At 38.7% G+C, this 6,576-nt stretch overlaps 1 pseudogene; it reads right to left on the reverse strand.

Moving 5' to 3' along the window:
• Positions 1 to 3,409: 3,409 nt before the first annotated feature.
• LOC113616895 (T-box transcription factor T pseudogene) lies at positions 3,410 to 5,047 on the reverse strand (annotated as a pseudogene).
• Between the last annotated feature and the right edge of the window lie 1,529 nt (positions 5,048 to 6,576).

A 6,576-nucleotide genomic window follows, 5' to 3' on the forward strand; every position in this document is an offset into this window, starting at 1 on the left:
AATGTATATGAATCACAACTGGAGTGTACATCAGTACCCTATAGTAAAAAAGAGGAGGAGGGAAAAGGAAAAAAAAAGGTGAGGGAGGGAAGGACTTGGCTGTGGAGAGCGAGGCCTAAGCAAGGGTGAAGTTTGGGTGGTGTATGGGGCCAATTCTCAGGACCCACAAGGCTGGAAAATGTCCTGAGGGCTGTGGGGGATGGGGCTTATACTCAAGGAACAGTAGGAACCCAGGCGTGCCACCCACCCCTGGTCTCAGAGGGTAGGGGACCTCACCTGGGAGCCCAGCAGGGGCAGAGCAAATGCCCTCCTCTCCTCTCCTGCTCCTCTGTTCTGGGGTCTGGGAGGGTCCCTCCTGCCTGCCTCTCTGATCTCCCAGGCCTCTCTCCTATGTCCCCAGGACCAATACAGTAGGGGGAAAAGGGGGCCTTGGAGGGCAGGGGACCAGCCTGGGAGCTCAGCAGGCTCCCTGTGCCCAAGTGAGTAGGGTAATCACCCTCTGCTCCTCTCCTGATCCTCCTGGATGGCCCCTCCTATCTGCCACTCCTGATCTCCCCAGCCTCCCTCCTATGTCCCCAGGACCCATGCGGCCTGGATGGGGCTTTGAGGGGAGGGGGAATTGGCTTGGGAACTCAGCAAGCTCCCCAGCCCAAGGGGCGCCAATGCTGTCTGGGCTCCACTTCTCCCCCATCGATCTGCCTGCATCCTACTCATTCACTCTGAGGTTCCTCCTGTCTCCTTGGGGGTCAGAGTCCCCTACCAGTGGCTGACAGGCACCCTAGTTGTGGGGAGAAGCTAACTCTGTGTGTTCCCACACTGCCATCTTGACTCCTCCCCTGTGCTTGGGATTTGAGGTACATAATTTACTTTGATATTTATAAGAAATCTAAAAACTCAGCTTTTATTTTCCTATTTACACAAACTTTCAGAAATGTGTGTTTTAACTTCAAAATATTTTATCACATTTTGTTATAATTACTAGTTTTATAACATTGTGGTAAGAAAATGTGATGTAAACCCTTATAATTTATCTGTTTTCAAGTGTGTTGCAATTTATTTTAAAATGTCCAAAGTATGTTGGAAAAATAGGAGACAGAAAGTGGATAGAGTGAGAACATAGTTACATAGAAAGAACAGTCTACAGTTTAGTAGTTAAATGACCTCAATTTCCTTTTTCTATTATCTTCTTATTATGTTGAAATTTTTTCCTTTTTCATACTATCATTGATTTCTTATTAACTTCTTTTTTACCTTCTTATCATTTTTTTCTAACACTCAATGGTTTCAGACTAATCATATCCCTAATTTAGACTGGTATATTTGTAAATATCAATTGACATTTCTTTCATTCTTCATCACTTTTTAAATAGTTTTTGTATATAATTATTTTTTTTAACATTTTTATCAAACATTTGGGTAATTTGTTTCTCTCTGTGTACATGTAGTTATTGCATCTTTAAAACTCAGACTTTATACTTTTGCTTTTGATTCAGGAATTTAACCAAAAAAAGGATTATTGCTGTGACATTTACAATCATATTACTGTTTCTTGTTGTCTTAGGGTCTCTAGTGTGGCTGTAATTTTTAGACTTTGTTTTTTACTTTCTTAGCAGTATTTTTTAATCTCACCTAAACCCATTTTTGCCTCATTATTCCTTTCTCATTCCAGCCTGTTCTTCCCATCTAATTAGTTATTGCTGTTTTATAGACATTATGTATTTTTATGTGATTATGACAACAAAAGTTTTCCTGAAATTCTTCCTAGGTCATTGAGTGTTTTTTTGACACATATGTACTGGGCTCCTATTTTCCAAAAATGATTCTAGGTCTTGGGGACTGATCAACTAGCAAGAAAAACTTGAGTTCTTACACTTGAGGAACTTGAATTCTGACAGGGGCAAGGGGGGCAATCAATAAAATATTTGGAAAATAAAAGAATAAACATAGTAGATAAAAATTCGTGTTATGAAAAAAGTCTAACAGATCAAGAGTTTTCATAGTACATTGGGGCAGTTGATGTGCAGTGGTCAGGTGCGGCCTCTGTGAGGAATGAAATTGAAGGAGTAAGCCAGGCGATTATGGGGGAAAGCCATTTCCAGACAAAGAAATATCCTGTGCAAAAGACTTAAGTCAGGTCTAGTATAAAATACATCTTCTCACCGTTGGAAAAATATTACTTTCATGTACATTTGCATCTTTACACTGTCAAAGTATCATTATTTAGTTTAATACAGTCTTTGCTCCAATTATCACAAACAAATGTAGAAATGCATTATCTCTTCTTTGGATGAACTTAATCTGGATACTTTATCACAATATTTTAAGGTATATCATGAACTACAATTTGTTAATATAAAACTTAAAGAGCCAGTTAAAAAATATGAAGTTGATTTTTTATCATTAGTTTAGAACAATTTTACATGCTTCCAATTAATTTAGAGATTACCAAAAAAGGGGCATTTAAAAAGCATTTGATCTTCAGAAAACCTTTACTAAGTAATTATAAGCTCTTAAGATCACTTTCCTTTAGGGCTTCCCTGGTGGCACAGTGGTTGATAGTCCGCCTGCTGATGCAGGGAACACGGGTTCGTGCCATGGTCCGGGAAGATCCCACATGCCGCGGAGTGGCTAGGCCCGTGAGCCATGGCCGCTGAGCCTGCGTGTCCAGAGCCTGTGCTCCACAATGGGAGAAGCTGCAACAGTGAGAGGCCTGCGTACCGCCAAAAAAAAAAGAAAAAAGAAAAAAAAAAATCACTCTCCTTTGAAAAGGAAAGCATGTGTTCTTTTGTGTAATCCATCTTAAACTTTAAAGTTTTTCATTCTGGGCAAAAGAAGTTTGCTCAATATTTTCCAAAATAAATATTTCTAGATGCACAGTAAGTTAGCAAAAGACGAGAATTTGAGCTATGTAAATTTTGAAAATTTTAGTGGATTATGTTTGTCACTAATTTCTAGTACTGAATCCTCTCACTAGATCTTTTTAGAACTGTATTTAGTTTTTTGCTGTTGTTGTTTCTTTTTTTTGCATATTGCCTTTATTTTGCAGAAAATGCTTTGCTCATTGTCTTTGGCTATTTTTTTCAGAAGAAAAATATTGCCCTTGTATGTTTAACAATACAAGAGGCAATTACATATGCTCAAAATAAACACATTCTATTGGGCAGAACAGTGAAATTTCCATTGCAGTTAAAATCTGTCCTCAACTATGAATTTATTATTTTGTCCCTAACAGCTTAACTATAAGTATGATAGCTGTCACAAAAGGGACCTGAAAACTACTCTGAAGAAACAAGGAATGCAATTGAAAGTATGCTTTTTATTTCACTAAATAAGACGAGTTGAGTTTATTAATTCTAGTGTGTCAAATCTTCTATATTCTGTAAGAGACACAAAAAAATAAGTTTCTGGATCTTAGCAAACAAAATTTTATTATGATCAAGTAATGGTGATTTAACAGTCCAACTGAGTTTTGTTTCCATACTTAAATTCATCTGTAGCATATAAACACAACATAGGACTACACTTGTGTTGCAGATGATGGGTGGGGTTATTTTTTTGATGAACAACAGGACATATATTCCTTTTCATATTTTAAAGTGAAGTTAATAAGATTTTTTTTTCTTTCTTGACCTATGAGACTGTCATTTTGTACCTAGATCAAATCCTGAGTAAAACTGGTAGACATAAAAAAAAAATAGTGTATATTTTAAGAAAAGGCTTTGGTTTACATGGAAGGTGGTGACAGGGATATCCATGAGGTTATGAGGCCAAGGTGTGATATTGGCTGTCAGGAATATCTGTGGCCACGATATGGTTCTTATAGAGTGAGAATCCTGAGGAGAAGGGACCTGAGATTATTTGGGTAAGATAGTGTTCACTGGGAAGGTCTGGACTCCCAGCCCATTAGGTAGTTATGCTGTCTGAGACCCTGGTGTGAAGGTGCTCTGCTAGCTGACCACAGGTTGGGGTAATGATGCAGTCCTGTTGTGCTCAGGAGTAACATGATAGTATGTACACACATGCTGAGGCTGGGCTAAGTTCATGGGATCAGATCATGGACAACTTGCAAATGAATTGTCAGAATAGGTTGGAGAATTTTTCCAATGAGTGTATGGGCTAAGTATGAGCTTGTCCAAGTGGGGAGGAGTCCTAGGCACAGCTTTGAGGACAGGGACAGGGATGTGTGAACTGTGGTTCCTCAGCATAGAGCATTTTTCACAGCCATGGGTGGAGAAAAGTGAGACAGGACCTCCAAACTGAGGATGGGGGTTGACGGCAGGTAGAAGGAACTGAGTCCAGGGATAAGCTACTTCCATTAGTAATACCCAGGTTGCTGTTTGTCTCTGGGTTCTTCCATTTTATCTTTGTGATCCCTGCTTCTTTTTGCATCACAGCAAGCCCTTGCAAATCAGTTTTATTTAGTTTTAAGAGCTGTAATCTCTTTCTGGTAAGCCTTGACAGATATGCATCGAGTCTTGAGAATGCCGTGGCTGGTAGTCATCCCCTGTAGACCCTCAACTCATACTATATGAATTTAGAGCTTTTATTTATGTAAGGAGTTCAATATGCACATATGAATTGGACTGACCCCCCAGGCACCCACTCTCTGTTCACACACTTCCAGAAGTGGTTGCTCTCCATCACAAAATCCAAGATAAAACAACACATGGTGTTCGGGTCCAGGCCAGACATACTCAATTTCAGCACTGGGAACATCCTCCTGCTGTTATTGGTGACCATCACCTGGTTGGTGAGCTCTCTGAAGTGCAGCCATATCTAACTTTTCTTGGTTGACACTGGGGTCACCCTTCTCCCTGCCAGCCTGTAGCTCTCACTTCAAGGAGCTCAGCTGGTGGTCCACTCTATTGCAGGCTATTCTACAAGTTCCGGACACCAAGGGAGATTGTCCTCTTGCTGACCCTTCTTCATGGCCCTCCAACCCAGACTTACTTACCCAAGAGCCATATTTAACTCCTTTCAACAGCCACTCTTCCAAGAAAAGGAGCAGCAAAGGTCCACAGTTCCCAGGCAGAGACCTGTGAGAAGACTTGAAGGTAGGGGAGGGGCAGAGGGGTGAAGATAGAGGATATTTCCCTTGAACTCCTGCAAGGCATGACTAAAGTAGCTCTTTGTGGCATTGGATTTGCTTTAAACAATTAAAAATCAGACTATTGACTAGCACCCAAATATTTATAAAATATACAAATAAAACTATTGATATCTTTGAAGCCCATTTTTAAACAAAAGGAACATTTTTAAATGTGCCAGGATATAAACTATGGGTACCTCAGGATTATTATAACTTTTCTATAACATTTTATTAGATCTTTATGGTGTTTTAAAAATGTTGGCCACTGATATTTGGAATTTGATAGGTATTTATAAAGTTTCCTCAAAGGATTCTTATGACAGCTAAAATTTTTGCCTATTTAGACAGACACTTTTGGCTGGCTACTCGGTAAAGTACCACATGCTGTGATTATTACTTTTTGTGCTTTCCAAGTCAACACCCAGATGCCTGTGAACCTGACCTGCACAGAGTAGTTATTTTGGCTCTTTAAACTGTCTGCCAAACTGTTGCAGTAGCTTTTTCATATGGGCAGATGGCCACTTCAGAACAAATCAAAATATAATATTTGGTCTCTGAACTTACTTTTGAATTCAAATCTTTGACTATGAATGCTAACTCAGATTGAATTTTGGGTTTGACTAATTGTTTTGATGTTCTTAGGCAGTTTTCATGAAACATATTTGATCAAATAACTTAACATGGACTTCACTTCTTATTAGTTGTATAATGTCCCTTCTGGTGTGTTAAATGCAATAAAAATTTGAGCATATATACTAATATGTAGCTCCTACCCAGCATATGATGAACAAAATATGTATTAACAGGAGACATCAATCCATTTCTGAGGTTATGCACGTAGTTTACTGCTGAAATGTGGTAAAACTTTAAAATTTGTAATTTCTGGTCAGAGTTTATGAGAAACATGAATATGAGCAAAATAAGTAAATTTAGTGTTTTTTTAACAAGGTAGGTATGACACAGACTTCAAACTATAACACAGATTTCAAGCAAACAAGGGTAATTACATTGATTTAAGCAGTTCTTTCTCATTTATTCATATTTTTTTGGTCTTAATTCAGACCTAGCTTAATTCACCCCTCCCTCCCTCCCTCCCTCCCTCCTTTCTTCCCTCTCTCCCTTCCTTCCTTCCTTCCTTCCTTCCTTCCTTCCTTCCTTCCTTCTTTCCTTCTTTCCTTCCCTTTCTTCTGTTCTTCTGCCTTTCTTTCTCCTATCTCTTTAAACTGCAGTCCTGAGTAAAATGGATGGTTTCAGATTAACCTAATTAATTACAACTAAATAGCCACTTATGTCATTAACCCAGGATACGTCCCTGGGCTACTCAGATCCAAATGTAGATTTCATATTTTCAATGGAACAATGTTTGTTAGAAAATATATTTCATATTATAATCTTTATAATGAGAAAAATGCTAATTAAAACCAAAACCATTAGTCACCTGTAAGATTTGAAATATATGAAAAGTTTGATAACACTCTGTTGGTGAG

The sequence above is a fragment of the Aethalodelphis obliquidens genome, unplaced genomic scaffold (genome assembly GCF_003676395.1).
Source record: "Aethalodelphis obliquidens isolate GAN/ISIS:26980383/991018 unplaced genomic scaffold, ASM367639v1 scaffold788, whole genome shotgun sequence".
In the NCBI taxonomy this organism is placed as follows: domain Eukaryota; kingdom Metazoa; phylum Chordata; class Mammalia; order Artiodactyla; family Delphinidae; genus Aethalodelphis; species Aethalodelphis obliquidens.